The sequence below is a fragment of the Malaclemys terrapin genome, chromosome 6, assembly GCF_027887155.1.
Source record: "Malaclemys terrapin pileata isolate rMalTer1 chromosome 6, rMalTer1.hap1, whole genome shotgun sequence".
NCBI lineage: Eukaryota > Metazoa > Chordata > Testudines > Emydidae > Malaclemys > Malaclemys terrapin.
This window is the reverse complement of record NC_071510.1, coordinates 81,799,697-81,820,761: the sequence shown is the minus strand read 5'-3', so window position 1 is coordinate 81,820,761 and position 21,065 is coordinate 81,799,697. Positions and strand designations below refer to the sequence as shown.

The window sequence follows — 21,065 nt, the reverse complement described above, 5'->3', positions numbered from 1 at the left end:
TCACTAGGGCTTTTGCCAACATAGCTACAGTGGCACCAAAAAATCATACCCTTAACTGGCATAGTTATACCAGCAAAACTTTCTAGTGTAGATGTGCCCCCTCACAACCTCTTTATCTTCTTTCTAATCACTGGAATGAGATGAACCCCCCCCCATCCAACCCTATCTTCTACAAGGTTTTGTTTTTTTTTAATTCTTCAAGAATTAATTAATTGCAATGTCTCTCTCCTTTCCACCAGGACCATTGTAAGAGGGTCCGGACTCACCCCTGCAGCGCCTCCTGCTGGTCATCCAGGGAATTCGCTCACCAGCCTCTGGAGCGCCCTCTGCAGGCCAGTGATCTGCCTTTCCTCTTCTCTGGCCCCCGTGTCCCTCCCAGGACCCCGGTGCCCCTTGCTCTGGGTGCTGCCCCCTGGCAATACCCCTACATATGCTAGGTCTCCCCTCCCAGGGGAACCCCCACTCACTATCCCCACCTTGCCTCAGCACTAGGCCACTGCCAGTCACCAACTAGCCCCCACTTCCTGGAGCAGACTGCAGTATAGGCCACTCATCACTGGCAAGGTTAGGTTTGGACCTGCTGCCTTGGCCTAGCCCTGGGTTGCCCTCTGCAACCCCCGGCACCCCTTGGCCTATTACCAGGCCGCAGCCTAGAGCTATCCAGGCTGGAGCTCCCCAGCCTTTCCCCAGCCCTGCTCCACCCAGGTACCCTGTCTAGTTCCCTGCAGCCAGGCCCTTCTCTCTGTGCACTCAGAGAGAGACTCTTGAGTTCTTGGCTCCCAGCCTTCTTATACAGGCCAGCTGGGGCCTGACTGGGGCATGGCCCAGCTGTGGCTACTTCCCCAATCAGCCCAGTAGCTTTTCCCTTTGCCCCAGCCCTCTGCCAGGGCTGTTTTAAACCCCTCAAGCAGGAGCAGGGTAGTCACCCTGCTACAACCATAAACAGTTATTTATGCCCTAAAAATGAATTAACTCTCCTAGCCCATGCAGCCCTAATGGACCAGGGGAGAGAATGGTTCCAGAACTATAGTTTTGTTCACAATGGGAGCTCTTTGCTGGTATAGTATACCGATAAAGAGTTCCTATGTAGACATGGCCTAACTAGTAGCAATGCGCTGCACACAGGGATCGGGGAGCTCATCCAATGGACTATTTCAGTCCCTTGAGCAGCTCTGCAACAGCAAGGTGCACAGCTTCCACTCCTCCACTTCACCCTTTGTCCTTGCACAGAGACCTAATCTATTTCTGAATTAGGTTGGTCTTGTGCACATATATGGTATGTGATTCACTCAGGGCAGGAAGTAGTTGTAAATTTTAGTCTGAGTAAAGCCCAAAGGTTGTTATATATCAAAATAATACTAAAAGCAAATTTAACTGAAATTGGTGGAAGGTTAAAACAAAATAGTTTAATTAGCTTCATCACAATAATAATCTTTCAGTGACATGTTTTTAAAGAAAACCCTCCTTCTTTGATCCACTTAAAGATTGAATTTTATTGTAAAATTTCTTCAATGTGCCTCAAAGTGGAGATAACAGAAAAGCACTGAAATAGTAGATGGGCTTTACAATACTCTATTCTCACTGGAAATTATGCAGACAATAGAACTCTATTTCTAAAAATCAGGCCACCACTCTAATTAAAGCCTACTAGTTTTAAAAGCACAGATGTAAAAAAAAAATCACATACCAGCATTAATTAAATTACATTTGTATTTTTAAAGAATCATTGGAAGAGCACATTGTACTCGGACAAGTTCTTTTCATGCATTCAAACACTGGTATCTTTATCAGGAATTTTCTTGAATAGGGCACAATATAGGTGAGGTTGGGGGTGCGGGAGAGGTTTTGGGGTGCAGGCTCTGGGCAACACTTATGTCGAGGGGCTCCCCGGAAGCTGTGACATGTCCCTCATCTCCTAGGCGGAGGTGCAGCCAGGCAGCCAGGGTTCCCCGCCAATGGGAGCTGCAGAACCGGCGCTCGGGGCAAGGGAAGCATGCGGCGTCTCCCTGGCCGTGCCTCTGCCTCGGAGCCGAGGGATATATCGCCACTTCCGGGGAGCCGCGCAGAGTCAGGTAGGGAGCCTGCTAGCCTGGGAACCAGACTTTTAATAGCCCCGTCAGCAGTGCTGACCGAAGCCGCCTGGGTCCCTTTTTCACTGAGCATTCCAGTCGAAAACCAGACACCTAACAACCCTAGGAGGAGATGGGGGAGTTCCTCACTCACACTGTAGCCCTGCATGTTTAAATATTACTACTACAAAGCAGGCAAAGTTTCTTAGATACAGATTGTAATCCAGCTGTAAAGTTGTAGGGGCAAATAAGACTCCAGGTGCAGGAAGAAGAGATGGCTTTGCAGGGCTGCTGCTACTTCTCTCTTTACGTAAATGGGCAAATAGGGGTTGAATCCTTGCTCCCATACCTACAAATCACTAGCCACCAGAACTGAGCCAATTCAGGGAAAGAGAGGGATGGAAATAGGGTGTTGTGACCAATTGCTTCCCGGGGAGCAAAGAAGGAATTGCAGCTATGCATCACACCTTACACTTAATATATACTCTGTGTGTGGGGGCGGCGGGGCGGGGCGGGGGGGGGGAGGGAATAGATGGCTGTAATGGCTGAGATTGTGTGAGAAAAGGGAATTTATGTTAGTTTTTACTATAAAAGGACTTGCAGTCACATTTTATGAGGGATTTTTCCATGGAATTATCTTTAAATTATACCTTTTAAATTTGCCATAAGCAAAAGACTTACGCCCAAGTCCACTACTGCAAACACATCTAATTGAATGTCCTAAATTAGACTTTGTTGGAAAAATTATACTGGCACAGTCATAGGTTGGCAGTATTTCCCTTGTATACCCATATTTTCAGGGCCTATTCATAGTATCTCAATTGCAGCACTGATTTTCATTATTTTTTCTGAGTTCAGGAGCAATAAAAATGGAAAGTACATTTTGTGATTTCCCTATTATATGATATACGTGTTGGGTATTTCTGTACCATAACACTGTCCCATATGAATAATCTCTGATTCCTTTAGACAGGAAAACAGAGAACATAAGGTGTAGATCTGTAATGGAAGGACTTACACCTTCAATTCAGCTGTTTGTAGATACTTATTGTGACATAGGGTACATCTACACTACAGGGGGGAGTCGATTTAAGATACGCAAATTCAGCTACGTGAATAGAGTAGCTGAATTCGACGTATCGCAGCCGACTTACCCCGCTGTGAGGATGGCGGCAAAATTGACTTCTGCGGCTTTCTGTCGATGGCGCTTACTCCCACCTCCGCTGGTGGAGTAAGAGCGTCGATTCGGGGATCGATTGTCGCGTCCCAACAGGACGTGATAAATCGATCCCCGAGAGGTCGATTTCTACCCGACGATTCAGGCGGGTAGTGTAGACCTAGCCATAGAGTAAACAGAAGCAAATCCCAAAAGAACAACCAAAAGTCCAATCCAGTATCTTTTAATTGAACATCTAGATATGATGTAAATGGTTCTATCCTGGACTAAACTGTTACTCTATTTACTCCTTTTGGACTTTTGTTGCCCTCAAGCTTCTTCATTCTGTTACTAGCTAATTGTAAGTATACTTCAAGCAACCTTTTATCCTTCCTGATTACCAAAACCCCAGAATACCTCTCATGCCTTCCTGGGTGCCAAAAGCCTTAGCTGTTCCCTACCCTATGTCAAAAACACCAGTTTCTCCCCTGGCAACTTCCACAGTTCAGTCATGTATTACAAGACAAAAAGTCTGGCACACAAAATTCCAGAACATATGGACACAGAATAAAAGAGATTAAATTGAATATCAAATGAAATAAATAAAGCAAGAGACATTGTATTGATTGGGCTGAACTGGACTGGGTAGGTAGTCATGACTGGAGGAGTTGAAGGGATAATGCCACATAATTCCAGAGTTCAGGCCATATATTTTAGGTCTAATGAGATGCATAGGACACAGGGCTTTGCATACATGTTTTTGAAGCATCCAGTGACATTATCCTGCAACGTACTATAATATATATGGCTCAGTCACAGGGGTGGGCAAAATTTTTGGCCTGAGGGCCGCATCTGGGTATGGAAATTGTATGGCGAGCTATGAATGCCTGGTGGGGGAGGGGCAGGGTCGGCTTTAGGCCGATTCCCCTGAAACAGGCCCCGAGCCTAACAAGGCCCTGCACCTAAGAGGGCCTCACACCCTAAAGAAGAGCGCCTAACTTTTTAATTTTTACTCACCCGGCGGCGGTCCGGGCCTTTGGCGGCACTTCAGCAGCGAGTCCTTCACTCGCTCCGGGTCTTTGGCGGCATTTCGGCGGCGGGTCCTTCAGTGCCGTAGAAGACCCGGAGCGAGTGAAGGATCTGCCCCCGAAGTGCCACCGAAGACCCAGACTGCCGCCTAGTATTCGAATCGGCCCTGCACTTCCTAAAGCCGGCCCTGGGAAGTGGGATTCTATAAGGGATGTTACCGAGATGGGGGGAGGAGGGACTCATGGGGTGTGGAATGGAGGGGGGGGCTCTACAGGGGCGGTACCGGGGACTCCCAGGGGCCCTGCCAGCAGTGACACCAAGGCGGCCGTACCAGGCACCACCATGGGTGAAGATGCCCTCACTGAGGCAGGTGTGCCCCATGGCGGTTTCGAGGCTCTCAAGGGCAGGGGCTGTAGGAGACTGCGAGAGGGTTGGGCACACTGCCACGTGGGGAGCAGGGGGTTGCTGCATAGGGGCAGGGTTCCGATCCTGGAAACAGCGCAGTGAAGTCTCACCTGTGCAGTGTGGCTCTGCGTGACGGAAGATGGTGCTCATCAAGGGAATTGTGAGTCGGAGGCTGGGGAGCACCAGGAAGGTAGAGCGAGGCAAGCCCCTGACCCCGCTTCCCAGCAGGAGCTCAAGGCCGGATAAAAATGTCTGATGGGCTGGGAGCAGCCCGCAGGCCTCAGTTTGCCCACCCTGCTCTATCAAGTACACATGCATATGAATATATCTGTATATACATGTGTGTAATTTATGCACACATCTGCATCCTGGTGATCCATAAGCCACTGCAACCCAGGGGAGTGGGGATGCAGGTAGAATGGGGACTGCTGTGCCTTAAGAGAATACTGCATGGACCAGTAGGGAGAATTCCCTTCCTCATGTTACTGGGCAAATCACCTGAGCAAATCTTGGTGTTCTGACCTTGTGCACATTGCCAGGATTTGGGCCTACATTAATCACTCAGACCAGCTACACTTTATGCCAAAGAAGGAAAGTCTGCCTGAGAGAGGGCTGATGGCACAATCCCACCCACAACTCCTGCTCCAATGAGGGCTTGGAACCAACCAGTGCTGCCACAAAAGTGGGCAACATTGACGGGGGTGGGATATAACCAGGGCATCAGGGAGAGTCAGCACATCTTCTGGTTTAAATCAGCCTTCCTCTGATGGCATCCCAGGGAGGAGATCACCTCACCAGAGGATTGAATCCTTCCTTTGGTACAAGGATGCAAAAATTATTGTCACTGTGCCAGTAACAATGACGGTAACCCATTGAGCTGAGATGGGGAGCAAAATGTACAGACCTGAGAGGGGAAGTTGGTGTTCATCAACATGAAATAGTTTATTTCATCCATTCTGAATATTTTCAAAAATATATAGAAATCTCCCCCCTTTAGCGATGAATTCATAAATTAACTATTTTTAAACCACTAAAGGGGAAATGAAGTTAGAAGGTCAGAAAGATCTATTATTTGCCTCCAAGCCACCAGCCGAAAGACATTTGCATATGCAATCTACTGTAATTGCGTAACATTTTTCAGGCCACTATATTCACTTTTGAAGACGTAAACAGTGGAAAGTTACTGACTCACCACATGACCATTTTCAGCCAAATATGAGCCAGGATTGTCTTTTTGTACGGAACAATAACCTGAATGCTTCAAGCATTTTGGACCTGACTCTTCACTGTCTTCAGGGCTGACTCCAGGCACCAGCTAAGGAAGCAGGTGCTTGGGGCAGCCAATACAAAGGGGCGGCAGGCCGTCCGCTACTGGGGCGGCCCGCCCGGGTCTTCTGCGGGAATTCGGCGGCTGGTCCCTCAGTTACTCTCTTCCTCCTTGAGCTGCCGCTGAAATGCTGCTGAAGAGGAAGAGAGGGAGTGAAGGACCCGTCGCCGAACTGCTGCCGAAGAATGCTGCCGATCGGCTTTTATTTTTTATTTTTTTTGCCGCTTGGGGCAGCAGAAAACCTGGAGCTGGCACTGACTGTCTTACTCCTTGTGTAGTCATTTACTCCTATGCAAAGTGAGTATGAAGTGGATGTAAAATGGTCCCAAACCCAGGATGACATATCAGGTCCCCTGTATTTAAAAGATTAATAGAATTGTTCAGATGGGACAACAATTCATTATTGTCATTATTACATATGTTGGGTTTTTTTTAAAACAGCATTATTTTGGGCCGCTAAGATGTGCTCACAACTAAATTGAATAAGTGTGAGCTTTTTTGCCCTTTCTCCACTTTTCCTCTCAGTCATTTGTTATACTTTGTCTAAAATTAAGTTATAAGGTTTCTGGGGCAGGGATCATGACCTATTTTTAGGGTAAAGCAAACTCTCTGGGTGATGTATCAATATAACGAAGGTACTTATCTGGCCCCTCACTACCACAGTGGCTGAGTGGCTCACAATTTTTAACGTATTTATTTTCACAACACTCTTTGAGGTAGGGAAGTGCTATTATCCTCATTTGGCATATGGGGGACAGAGGCACAGAATGTGGGATTCGTAAAGGGGACTTAGGCACCTAACTGCCATGTTAGGTACATAACTCCAACATGTAGGCGTCACTGGCATTCACAAAATCACGTCTCAGCTGCTGCCTAACCCTGTAGGTGCCTAATGTCCCTTAGCGCTTAAGTTTACCCTGATAAAGACCCTGAGGTGTCTACATTTTGGGGTGTGGGCATGTGTGGAGCTACTGAAGTCCTGACACCCAGCAGTTCTTTGCCTAATTCACACAGGAGCCCCAATAGGATCTACAAACTGTCCTCACCTATCTTGCCTTTTTGGGCCTGATCCAGTAGACATGTTCATGGCATGCTTAACTCCATATAAAAGATGCTGGAAGAGGAGCCCAGTGGTGAGAGCACTCACTCATTCATTGGACCTGGGTCTTCCATCTCCCGGCAGGTTACAAAGGCATTCTAATGCGCTCGTTGGGTGAGTGAATATTTAATTATTCATACAAAATAGAATAGCTTCAGTTGGAGAGACACCTGCCCCAGACTACCCCATAGCCCAGTGGTTAGGGCATTTATGTGGGAGGGTTGGAGAGCCAAGTTCAAGTCTCTGCTCTATATCAAACAGGGTTGGGCTTTGAACCTGGATACTACACATCCTGGGTGAGTGCCTCAACCCCTTCTTATAAGGTTATAACCACTGTAACATCACCTTCTCAGCCCCTGTTTTCCATAAACAAAACCCTATTAACCTCACTTAGGTGCCCAACTCCAAAAGAGGGTTCACAATTGTGAACCCCAAGTGGAGAAAGGCTCCTCCCTCGGGCCTGGCATTGGGCATCGAATTCCCTTTGTGGGGCGGGACTTAGGTCCCACGTCTTGCTTTGTCATTTGAGAGGTGAATTTAATAATCCAGACTCCATGCATTTCATCACATAACATTAATTATTCTGGCTGTATATGGGTTACTAGCTCCCTGTTCAGCATGCTGGCTTTTTTGAGGACTCTAACTCTCCCCATGAGGACCTACATGGTTTGCTCAAGGTCACACAGGCATAGGCGCCGACTCTGTGGGTGCTCCGGAGCTGGAGTACCCCTGGGGAAAAATTGTTGGGTGCTCTGCACCCACAGGCAGCTCCCTGCCCCGTCCCCCCCCCCGCCCCAGCTCATCTCCGCCTCCGCCCCTGAGCGCGCCACATGCCCGCTTTCCCCCCCTAACTCCCAGCGCTTGCGGCAAGCGCTAGGAGGGAGGAGGGGGAACGCGGCACGCTCGGGGAAGAGGCAGGGCCGTGTCGGGGATTTGGGGAAGGTGTCCAGGTTGGGGGCAGAGTTGGGGAGGGGACTTTGGGGAAGGGGTTGAAATGGGGGTGGGGCGGGGGAGCAGGGTGGAGTTGGGTGCTGCTGGGGGCGGCGCGAGCACCCACCGGCGCCAGGGAAAGTTGGCACCTATGCACACAAGGAAGTCTGTGGCTAAACAGAGAATTGGGATTGGGTTTCCAGTGTCCCAAGCTAATGCCTTAGCTGTTGGGCTATCCTTCCTCTCCAGAACAATTAATAGATAAGGGAAATAATTAAAAGAAAATAAATAATGTCTGTTCACAGATCCCCATGTACTCTTTCCAATTAATATTATTCTATATTCTATCTGCTGGCATAGCAGCTACAATTACCACTTTTAAATGACGAAGTTTTAACTCCATAGCAATAATGATTCCCTGCAAATCCTTTGCTGACACTACGGTCTGCACAGAGAAGTTCTCAATCCCAGTGGCAGACAGTTAATATGCAGCAAGGTGATGGAGCTTGGAATATCACTCAAGTTTCTTGATTAGTAATTATACTATAATTTCCTCCAGCAATTAAATGGAAAATTTTACTAAATTGTGCAGTGATCTCTCTACCTTGCTCTTAACTTATCTACTTTGTGCACCTGTGGTTTTGGACATATTCTTATGTTGTTTTATTTCATATTGAAGAAAATGGTGCCAGGGTCAATTCTATTTGGTTTACTCTAGTCACTGTTCAGGAATGTACATCCATGTGAAGTGGTTGGGCCTTGCCATTGTGTAGCTAAAAATTACATGGCACACAAAAGATGCTTTCTGCACTGAATCAAACATGACGTATCCATAGCTTTCTGTTTAGTGGGAGGAGCTGGACTGAAAGTCAAAGTCTAAAACAATTCAAAGCTTCATGGGGAGCGGGTAACCGAAGATCTGCCTTAGGGAAGAGAGCTCATGAAAATAAGATCATCTGGAACTAGCTAAAACTAGGGATTAGGATTAGGCAACATTTAAAAAAATATTTACCTGGGAAAGGGGGAGCTTTCTTTCCCCATCTCTGTTGTGTTGTTTGGGGAAGAGAGTTTTGCAGCTTCAATCTCTCTCCTCTTTGGAGCCCTTCTTTGTAGACGACCCCCAATCATAATGTTTGATGTGGTTGGTAAACTTTGAACTTCTGGTTGCATGGCCCTTTCTTTTTCCCTCAGGATAATCCCCAGATTAAAGGAGCTGTTAGTCTGAGAAATTTACTATTATCTCATATTGCCCTCACCTCCTTTTCTCTGGCTGTTGAATATCCAACAGTCAGGAAGGTACCCATCACCATTTTAGCCAAAATTAATGACTCCCTTGGTAGTATTCCCATGTCCCCAATTGATACATATGGAAATAATGCAGAATAGAGTTTGACTGTAGGAATTTAAAGTCTCCCTTCTAGAATTGACAACCCCAACCTTTGAAAAATCATGAGATCAGCTAAAAATAATGAAATTATAAAAATAATAAATTTTAAGGGTTTATTTATTTATTTGCTCCTGATTTTTTAAACTTTAGGGTTCACGTGTTCAAGCTTTTTTCTGCAAGCATGAAGGCTAGAGACTTTTATTTTAAATGGAAATTGAGCTTCTCATATAATCATGACTCCAGAAGCTGTGGCTCTAAAAACACACTAGATATGAAAATTGCAAGAGTGGGCAACACTTCCCGTTGCACTTCCTGCGGAATCTGACACAGTATTTTACACTAAACTTAAACTTTCATGTTTGTAAAATATGAGCCAGATGCTCCCCACAGTGATGCCAGCGTAAATCCCAGATATCATCCCCATGATCATCATTCCCATATACAAGGTGTTTATACATCTGCATAAGACCAGAATTGCTATCTTCATTTTGTCCAAATCTGCAAGTCATAAGTGGCCACTTGCAAAAGAGATGTGCCACCTATGAAAAAGAAGCAACATCAGTAGTAATTGTGGGCTAAAGAGACCCCTTAATTTGCCTATTTTGCTCAAACATATTTGCATATTGCACAGTATACAGCTATGACCTGACCCTGCAAACTCTTAATCACAGTTGTAGGGCCAGATTATTGCTCATGCTACAGCCCTGGAGCAGTATGAAAGGACTGTAAACTTCCCCTAACAGGACATGAAGGAATCCCTGATTCATGAAGAACCAGTGTAGCTTTGTCTATGCCACACCCTCCTGACCATGGTGGCATGGGGACAGGAGGGGATAGAACCAGAGCTCTGGAATGGGGACTACTGCAACCTGACATAATTTAGAGCAGCTCTGAGGCTAAACTTAGGTTCGGCGCTAAACTGGCCCCTGCCAGCCACACAGCCACCCTCTCTTCAGCTGCTGTTTGTGATCAAAAGTTTTTGCCTCATGAGGCAGGCTGCTGCTTCCAGGCAGTTTTTATTATCCTTTTATATGAGCGACACCCTATAAAACTGTATAGTGATCACAGAAATAAAAATGACTGACAGAGCGTGTATAAAATATGTAAATTACAGATTCACTGGCAGTTTCCTATGTAATAAAAGATGAGTCACTGCATGGCACTTTCAACAAAGAGGATAAGGTATTTCTGAGATAGATTTTTGTACACTCTGTCCACAGAACTGTATATAGATTTGCCCAAACCCACAATCAGCCAGAAGGAAGTAGACATATTTCTATGATGTAATGCCAGGAGAAGGGTGAAAGTCAAACAAAATGAAGCTATTCAGTAGTGGTGCAGTACTGTCCCAACATCCCTCAGATAAAACAACAGCATCTTTATCAATCATCTGGTGTACCAAAAATAAAAATTACTATCACCGGACAATTTGACAGGATCAATGTCCTCTGGTTTGCAAATAAATGTCTCTGCTTTGTTTTGACATTCACAATATTTTCTATAAATGGTATAGCTATTCCTCTGATAGAAGGAGAACATTATCCTGTGTCAATGCTTTATTCAAGTGACATTATCTCCTAATTACCTCTACATTTTTGCTGATATTTATCCTTTCTGAAGTATAGTAAATCTGAGCTTTCTATCAACCTGTTTCCCGTGATGAATCCTTGAATGCAGTGAAAAGAATAGCTGAAGATTCCTTTTTCATGTCATCTCAGAATTTCAATATGAGATAAAAAGAATAACTCTTTGGGTATTTGGATTAGTGTTAGTTATTTTGGAGTCAAATGGGAGTTGAAATGTAGCTGAGAAGATCATGTAGTTAAATGGGTACAGACAAGAAGTAACAATTATTTCCTAGAGGAGACACTCACTGTATGAGCCCATGGAAGTCTTCTGAAATTGTTAGGCTACATATTCAAAGGAGCCTCAACCCATCTTCTAAAACCCTGCAATTCTGAACAAGTAAAAACTCATATTATAGCATGCAGATTGAGGGAGGGGGAGATTTTTCAAAGGCACAGATGTGTGAGGTGTTAAATTCCCATCGATTTTCAAAAGGAATTGTCTCTGTGACATTGTGCAGTCTATTTGGTTTTATAAAAACATGATAATAAGTGATTATAATGTAACTGGGATAGTTTTAGAAAAATATGGTAAAAAGTGAATATAACGTAACTGGAATATGCTTCATGCAAAAGGTCTCTTGTAAGGTATCATTACAAAGCTTATAATCTACTGAGTGTGATCATCCAGTTTGTATAAATGTACCACTCTTGTATCTAAAACAAGAAATATAAAATATAACTCTGAGGGTCTATTGTAATTATGTAAAGTGTGGGCCATTAATGATGGTTTAGAATCTTGATGAGTCCCATTAACCAGGACCATTGTTTGCAGATGGTTGTGTTTACCTGTGAGTCTTCCTGTATATGTGTGTGCTGGCAAGTAAGTAATGAAGTCTTGCAGTGACATGTGATCATGTCACCTGAACTGGAATCCATCTTTAACCTGGTGCTTTTCCAGTGAGGGGGGTGGAAACCCAGAGGGACAAAGGGTTCCCACCTTATGCAAAAGATATATAAAGGGGTGGGAGAGAACAAAGGGGGGAGAGGAGCCATCATGAAGAATCCCCTAGCTATCACCTGAGCTGGAACAAGAGCTGTACCAGGGGAAAGAATTGTGCCCAGGCCTGGAAGGTGTCCAGCCTGAGAAAAACTTACTGAAGCATCTCTGAGGGTGAGATTATCTGTATTTAGTTTGATTAGACATAGATTTGCGCATTTTATTTTATTTTGCTTGGTGCCTTACTTTGTTCTGTCTGTTACTACTTGGAACCACTTAAATCCTATTTTCAGTATTTAATAAAATCACTTTTTATTTAGTAATTTACTCAGAGTATGTATTAATACCTGAGGGAGCAAACAACTGTGCATATCTCTCTATCAGTGTTATAGAGGGCGAACAATTTATGAGTTTGCCCTGCATAAGCTTTATGCAGGGTAAAACGGATTTATCTGGGTTTAGACCCCATTGGGAGTTGGGCATCTGAGTGCTAAAGACAAGCACACTTCTGTGAGCTGTTTTCAGGTAAACTTGCAGCTTTGGGGCAAGTGATTCAGACCCTGGGTCTGTGTTGCAGCAGACGGGAGTGTCTGGCTCAGCAAGACAGGGTGCTGGAGTCCTGAGCTGGCAGGGAAAACAGGAGCAGGGGTAGTCTTTTGCACATCAGGTCGCAGCCCCCAAGGGGGTTTCTGTGATCCAACCCGTCACAGTCTCCCTACTCCTAACTGCCTTTTGTGCCTCTGAAAATTCCCCCCTCCCAAGCAATCAGATGTCTGATTACATCTTTCTAAATTGGTATGCTGTTAATGCACATGAAAGTTCAAGCTCAACTAGAGTAGAGAGGCTGCTTTTGAAACTCTAACCCGTTGTACTTCAGTTAACTCATCTGGAAAAAAAAAGTGTCAAAAGCAGGATTCATTGAAAAGCATATGCAACAGCTGAGTTGGGGTGGGTGGAGGGGGAATTCCCAGGATAAATTGCATATTAAAAATATCAAGAACGAAAGTGACACTTAGTGGACAAAACTACCGGCAAAGCCATACAAGATGTAAATCAAAATGGAGCTCACTATGTTATGAGACTATGGCATCTTTTCCCACAGGCAAATACAATGGACTAGGAAGAACTACTGACTGTCATGTTTTAAATAGGTATTCAATTATGAACAGGGAATTAAAGAAATGGTCAACATGATTAATTTTATTTGGTAAAATACCAACTGGTGGTGCAACTACTGGCGGTAAAGGGAGATGTTTGGCCTCATGTGCAGACATTTTACTATCCTGTTGATGGTCCTCTCCATGCATTTTCATGGCTAAAGGTACATTTTTCACTCCTGGTTCACATTACTTTTTAATATGGCTGCACCAGTGATTTCTGAATATATAGAGAGCCTATATATGTTCTCACTTTGATGCAACTCTGAAGAAATTCCACTGATGTCAGTGGAGTTACTCTGGATTTAAACCAACATAAGTATGAACAGAACTTGACCCACTCTGACCAGATGGAAATCAGTCTAAATAGTTTTAATAAATACTGTAATGATATAACGTTAGCAATAAAATCTAGAAAGGAACTGAAAGGTGGCCTTTGGCCACCTTTGCATTATTCCTATCCCTCCCATCATTTCTTTGGTACTGAAGTTCCCATCCAGTCTCCAGAATACATTAGAGCAGCAGGAGAGCTTATATATGTGTGTGTGTGTATGTCACGCACACATGCAAACATGTACCCACATAAATAAAGTTTTATTTTCAGTAATACAGTGCTCCAAAAGCAACACACAACAGTAGGTTAGTAAAAAAATCTGTCTGACTAGTCAGTGCAAAATGAAATCCAGTTAGGAGCAATCATTTGTAAGAATAAAGAAGAAAACGATATTATCAAGGATATGAAGTAGTTAAGTTCCTATGAGTAGGCAAAACTTGACATACTCCAGATTTCTAGCAATTTTGAAGCACATTTAATGTAAGAAGAACAATTATATATTCATTAGTTTGTCTGTTTGTACATTAAATTTAAAATATGAAACTTTTCTATTGTATGTCCTATACCTGTAACGTGAAAAACCTGAAATAAGTTGTTTGCAGTGTTGTGTTGCTGCCACAAGGTGGCAGTACAGTAATGATATAGTGTTACAAACAAATAAATAGTGTAGCTGTAGCTAGAGTAAGAAGTAATTGGAATTTAAGTCTAATAATTACACTGCCTGGTTGAATTATTTTTTCTGATATGCCACTTTTAAAACTTTATTTTGGGTTGAATGTTATAATATGTTCACATTTGTGTTACTATAGACACCAAAAACTTTGGAATGTATCTTTAAACATTTTCTTATTCTAAATGTATTTTTAAATATTAAATGGATTTGTATTTCATTTATTGAATTATGCAGATATTTTGTTGTAAAATTAACCTTGACATTGATATTCTGGGAGGTAAAGTACAGAACATACGTGAAAGACTTCAGTCAGAGTCGGATTTTCTTAAATATTAATAGCTGAACAATTATTCGTTTTCAATTTTTGAGTAGCTTCAGCAATTTAACCTTTCAGTATTTTCTCATACTGCCAGCCTAAGTAAAGTCAATTCACATATTAAGCATATATATTCATTGATTACAGATATAACCATTATAGGCCCTAGTCCTGCAAACTTTTGAACACATGCTTAACTTTACTCACAAGAGCTGCTGTATAAAAGTTAATAGAGTTAATAATGTACATAAAGTTTTGCATATGTAAATGTTTGCAGGACTGGAGTTGTACATGTTTCTTTTTGTTCATCCAATTTGTGAATAAAGGACCAAAATCCTACAAATACTTATGTAGGCAACTTTATTCACATGAGTAGCCTCCTTTAAATTCCATTAGCGTTCCCATTAATTTCAATTGAGTCCTCATGGGAGCAAAGCTACTCATATGGTGGTTTGTAGGATCTGGCCCTAAGTGAATGAAGCTGCATTGTGCCATGGCTTTCATGGAGATGGGCTCCAAAACAGTGACAAGCAGCGCTTGCCACCAACCATTGAAACAAGGGAGATGCCAGTTTAAAAACAATTGAAAGTAATAGCCAATGTGCTGGAAACCAAAGACCAGCAACAGCCTGAAATTTAAAACAATAGATTTTCAATCATCAGGATCTGATGAACAAATTACACATTCCAAAAGGGAAGGCCCACATCCCCTCCCCCCATATATATATTCATATATATGCGTGCATATATATTACCATGCCTCAGACATGGTCATATATATGCACGCATATATATGCCCACACATATATATGGTATTACCATGTGTAAGGCACCATAGAGAGTAAAGAAAATATATTATACATCTTTTGTAGATATCATTATAATTCAGTATAATGAATTAGGTTTTATTTGATACAGTTTAGCTGATTTGATAACTCACCAAGAAATACAATATTGGTAACATAACATAACACTAAAAATGAAAGGCTTCTTTAATACATCCATCACCTTGTAAAAATGTGGGCTGAAAACGATCAACCCTAAATTTGAACCATCACTAAATAATTCTTCTCTCTTCTCCATCAAAGCATTTGTTTTCTGCTACTCGGATTTCTGCCAAACACATCTCTAATCTAACCTGTCTCCACTGCCCATATGTTCCTTATATCCTGTAAGCCTTTAAAATAATTAAGAGATACTGTTAATGGAATGCTGTTGCAAGATAATGGTCTCTTGCTATTAGATAAATGTCAAGATGACATTTTTTTCCCCAAGCAGGAGGTACATATCCAGTAACAATTTTCTGTTCCAATGATTTTATTTCCATTCTATCACATGATTAATGATGTAGACTCTGTCATTACATCTGATGTGCACTGCTGCAGAAGAATGACGGTGGCTCAATGTGCCATTAGTAAAAAAGCTTCACTGTGGGACAGACCTTAAGGCCTAGCAAGGATTCTCTTTACTTCGATTTGGGTTTGATTCCCAGTCATGGTTCCAACTGTTCTCAATAAAAATTTTAAATCTATCTACTCCACCTATGAAGCATGCAATCAAATCAATTAGCACATTTTCTGATGAGCCATTTTATCTTCTCCAACTTAAATTGGTAAACTTCACCTGATTCATGGTAGAGCAAATTTCTCCCTGGCTTCAGCCATTAGCTCAGGCGTCATGTTAACAGCCTACTACAGCTCTTGAGAAAACTTCTCAAAGCACTCAGTGGAGGCTTCAGACAGATTACTGTTCTGTGATTTCTTAATGCTTCTTTTAAATGTTTGTTTTCAGAGCAACTGATCATTTCAAGTTTTCCACCCTGTTGTGCTAATTACAGAGAAACAAAGAACCTGTTTTGAAGTTCCGTGAATGAAAAGGACAATTTATTCTATACAGTGTCAGCAATGCCATTTCCTTTACTATTCAGATTGTGACAAAAGTCAGGGGTGACTGAAGTGTATAGGGCCTGATCCCACAAGATATTTACTGAGTAGTCTCAATACTCATTTGAGCTAATACAATTTGAGGGTGCTTTGCTGTACCTCCCAGAAATGAGACTCTTAGTTGGCTCCATAGACCAGGTTTCAGTGGTTGCCACTTGAGTTCCAGAACAGGTTATGGGTAGGCAGGTAGCCAGAAGATTACATGGTCTGGAAGTCCACTCCCAAAGTGCCGACTGAGGGGTAGATTCTCAGCTGGTATAAGTTCTCACCACTCCATTAACTTCCATGGAGCAATGATAATTTACATCAACTGAGGATCTGTACCTGAATGAGGAAACCAGTGGACCAAGAAACATATTCCCTTTCCCTAATGAAGAGAAGAGATGGAGGTGTCCAAGGGAAGGAAAGAACGTTAGGGAGAGGCTGTGGAGCAGAGAGAAACAAGATGGGGGGAGAATCAGGAAAAGGAAGGGGGAGAGGCTGAGGACCCTTTTCTGGGGAAATGGTCAAATATTTTCGTTGCCTATTGCTGGCAAGGAAAGAAATATTTAGTGGCAAACAATATTTTTATTAGCACCACATTCTGCTTGGTAAAGGAGTTTTTGGAAGCACTGCTAGAGGTACCTTTGAAATATTTACTGCTGATCTTTATCCCTTCCTGTTGTAATATTAGCACAAAAGCCCTAAACACTTCACTTCTTTAATATACGCTTAAAATACAGTAAATGCCAGACTATATGTGAGCTGTGGGTATTAGTTACTGCATGATTTAATTACCCCTTGGAAACAGCTAAACCTCCATTGGTGTCAAATTATGTTAAACTGGAATTAAACTGATCTTTACTGCAACCAACTGGCATTTCACACACACACAAAAAGTTAGCTGGTGCCTCTTATGCTAAAACTAAATAAAGTTGACTTGTTATTGTTAAGTAATGCACTAGATTAGTTACAGATGTGTGGATAGTTAAAAAAAATAGAAGATGATACTGTAGTGAAAGCCCAGTTTGCAACATCCACTAGGTGGCATACAGTGACCACGTTTAAGTCATCTTATCTTCACAAAACCTCCCATTCATAGAGTAAATAAAGAACAGCATTATTAATTTATACCATTGCATCCACCCCACACCTAATATTTGTTTAACCAGCTGTTTCCTCTAATCCTCCTTAAATGCCATTGATTGAAATCCTAAATATATTCAGACATTTTTACCCCAAAGAACATTTTGTTACCTACAAATTACAAACTACCTTTTCAAGTGCATGACTGTATTCTACAGTTACTCACAGTGGAGCCAGAATGTCTAATAATTCCTTACAAGCAACAGAAGAAGCTTGTAATCTGAAAATGATTTTTTCAAAAATTTACATTTAATTTTCTGGGGATTTTAATTGACAAATTGTTGGTTTAAAAATGTAATATATTAAGTGCACAGTATTGCAACATCTAATGATAATTTATGTACCACTTCAATAGAAAAGCATATAAAAAGAAACAAATATTAATTCAGACCAAAGTGTTTAGTTCTTGTCATTACTTACTATATCTCTCAATATGATTAAGATATATGATACCAAAAATAACATGTTGCACTTGTATTTCACCTGAAGATCTCCAAGCACTTCATAAAGGATGGACCAATGTTATTTCCCCCATTTTATAGAGGTGTAGGGAGGTTAAGTGATTGATCAAGGTCACAAAGCAAGGCAGGATTTGAATTCAGCTCTCTTGGCTCCAAAGCTCATGCTTAGAGACCCCCAAACCCTTTTCCTGTCACATTTCTACATTAACTCTGGAGACTCTGGAGTCTTCCCAGTCTGCCGGAAAACATCCTTCCCACCTTATTACACAGAGCGAACAACAAGGATGCTGTTAGGACCCTCTCAAATCTGTATTTTCAGAAACCATTCCTATATAAGCGCAACTCGGTGTACTACCCTAGACCCTTCTTACAAGCACTAGCTGTGTTAACCCTGCCAAAAGAAAGTGAGAGGAAATAACCCATCAGCGATATAATGAAATGATTCTTCACTGTGCAAATCTCTTCAATACTTTTGAATTATACTGTCAGTCTTTTCTCTGAAACAGAAAATTGCTGCAGCTAAATGCTTCACTTCATATCAAAATGGTGTTTCTCCTTTCAAAGGCCTCAGATATTCAGAGCTCTTATTAGGATGACAGGCCTTTTGGCTCATTTTCATTGCAGACCAGCAATGTCTTGATTACTGCATTGACTTTATTATTTATTTCACTTAAGAAAGCAGTTGTTCTCCACTGAACTCAATTTTCCCCTTTTGTAATGATTGTCAGTTCGGTGGATAACTAATCTGAAATGTAATATTACATTAGTTTTTTACATTAAAAGGCTGTACATATGGGCGAGAACCTTAGCCAGTTAAACTCAGTGGAGCTTGGCTCCTAAGAAAGCTTTATCAAGAGGGTGTACCCTCACCAGTTACACTTCTTCAGCATCTGCATTTTCAAATATCATATGTCAAGTTTCTCTTATCATTAACAAAACTAATGAAAATTTTATTGCTAACTTCATACTTATACTCAATGAAACATGCCTGCATAAATATTAAAAACTCATTACATTTTAGTAAAGTTCATTTGTAATGAATCAATATTGCATTCAGCTTTAAGAAATTAATTCATACAATTCTTTTTTTTTAAGTACTGCTAACTTTCAAGGAACTCCTCAATGTTTGACCTTATGATGTCATACATACATACATATCCATGTACACATTCCACACTGAAAATTCTTAATTGCAATGTCTGTATTGTGTATTTTTCCAGTGATAAAGGAATGTAAAGCAATATGACAACTTAATTCGAATACATTATACAAGTTCATTCCAACTAAACCATCCATAGCCAACACTTCTGATTTTGGCATGAGGAGCATTTGGAATGAGAGTTTTCCACTTTTAACAATTAAAAGCAAATAAACATTTTTGAGGCTAAATAGTTATTATAGCATCGATAAATCTCAGAGATTTAACTTTCATATTACTATAGCAACCTAGCATTCTTGTTAAAGTGGAGATAATAAAGAAGCCTGTGCCCAAAAGAAATGTTATCTCACGTTTCCGTTGACAATAGCAAAATATGTTGAAAAAACGATGGATCATACCAGATTCTTTTCCCATCTAATACGATCACTCCTAAAGCAATGGGTGGGACAAACACATTCACAGCTCTTCAGCTTTTCATTCAACTCACACTATCCTCCCATTTCCAAGTCCTGTAAACTCTTTTAACAGGATTTTAACAGATGGGGAAGTTACCTCTCGGAAACATTAATCTCCGTGAAATGTATAGTCTCACAGGAGAAAGCCAGTGGACTAAACTATGCCATTTTCATATTTCAAACAGAATCTGCGGTTGCAATATGATCTCTCATATCATCTATTAACACAGCGCACTTAAAGTCAGATAAACGGAGGGTAGTCAGTTTCAAGCCCTCTCTCCCACTTTTGCCAAACTAGAGCTCTTCAAAATCCCGTTAGTACAGCATCATAGCTGATGCCTTGAGACGTTACCTGCTGGATACCATACATTTGAAAGAAAGTCTTTCCCCCCGAAAAAAATTGTTTTGTTTTTACCTTTTCCAGAGCTCCAAAGTTAAGATGCTCTCAAAACTCCCCAGCAGTTGGAAACGGAGGACACAAAATGCAGAGCAAGTTTTTGGTGCTCACCTTAAGTTTGTGTGTGCGTGTGTGTAAGGTATGTCCAGAATGTCTCTTTGTGACTCTGGATGGCAGAGGTCCTGATTCAGGGAAGAGGGAGCCACTTTCTCACCGAGAGGGAAAGAAAAGCACCACGTCACAAGTTAAGTACGCCTCCAAGAGTTCTTAATTACAGCCCAACATGCATTCAAACCCCAGGAATGAGTGCCCAGAGAGGCTGGAACACCGCGGCGTCTCAATACAGCGCACTGTCCCTTCACATCTGTCCTGACGTTCTCCTCTCTACGAGTGTCCTGATGTCCTGCCCCCCTTAGCAGCTAAAATTTTCCCTCACACCACACGCACGCCCCAGGTTAAAAACAAAGTGAGCAGTTGTCAGAGTTTTTTCACAGGAAGGGATCACTCAAGTGAGAGTGCCTGACACCCTCCGAAACACGATACTTCGCACAACTTGTCTCTCCATTCCCCCCAAGCTCCTTCCCCCTTTATATCTAAAGATGGGACGATGCTCTTTTCTGGAAAAGAAAGTAAGTGAAGCGGTGAGATAAGAGGGGAAGGGGAAAGCTGGATCTAACTGGATCTTGGACCCAAGCCCCAAACTGTACAATCAAACCAGAGAACAACTCAAGCCCCAACTGTTACAAAAAGGAGAGCCCCATTGATCCACTGCATGAGTGTCACAAAAACCTGGATCTGGTGACATTTTGGCTCCAAGCCCCAATTTTATCTCCCTAAAGAGAAAACAGCCTAGCTGCTCCTAGGGCACCAAAAATATCTGATGCATCATGTGGGATGAGCGTTGCAAAAACCTATCTGCTTGATCCATGCAATGGTTGTCTGGTTCACTATGCCAAATTCCATGACATGAAATGAGTGGAAATCTAGATGCTACTACTGCACCATTTTTTTTTTACTTTTTTTTTTGTCCCTGCATATGAACAGTACACAAACCCAGATCTAGCACCTGGATTCATCTA

The 21,065-nt window shown here is 42.2% G+C and overlaps 1 protein-coding gene across 5 annotated transcripts in view; it reads right to left on the bottom strand.

Annotated features, from left to right (window-relative positions):
- Window positions 1-20,410, bottom strand: part of HAPLN1 (hyaluronan and proteoglycan link protein 1) — a 92,899-nt gene extending 72,489 nt beyond the window's left edge. For 2 of the 5 annotated variants that reach the window (XM_054033166.1, XM_054033165.1), the window contains exon 1: window positions 20,005-20,410. The gene's annotated coding sequence lies outside the window, so the exon portion shown is untranslated. Of the gene's footprint in view, window positions 1-19,532; window positions 19,554-19,686; window positions 19,708-20,004 lie in introns of those variants that run through there. The other 3 variants (XM_054033167.1, XM_054033169.1, XM_054033170.1) reach the window with 3 other exon arrangements.
- Between the last annotated feature and the right edge of the window lie 655 nt (window positions 20,411-21,065).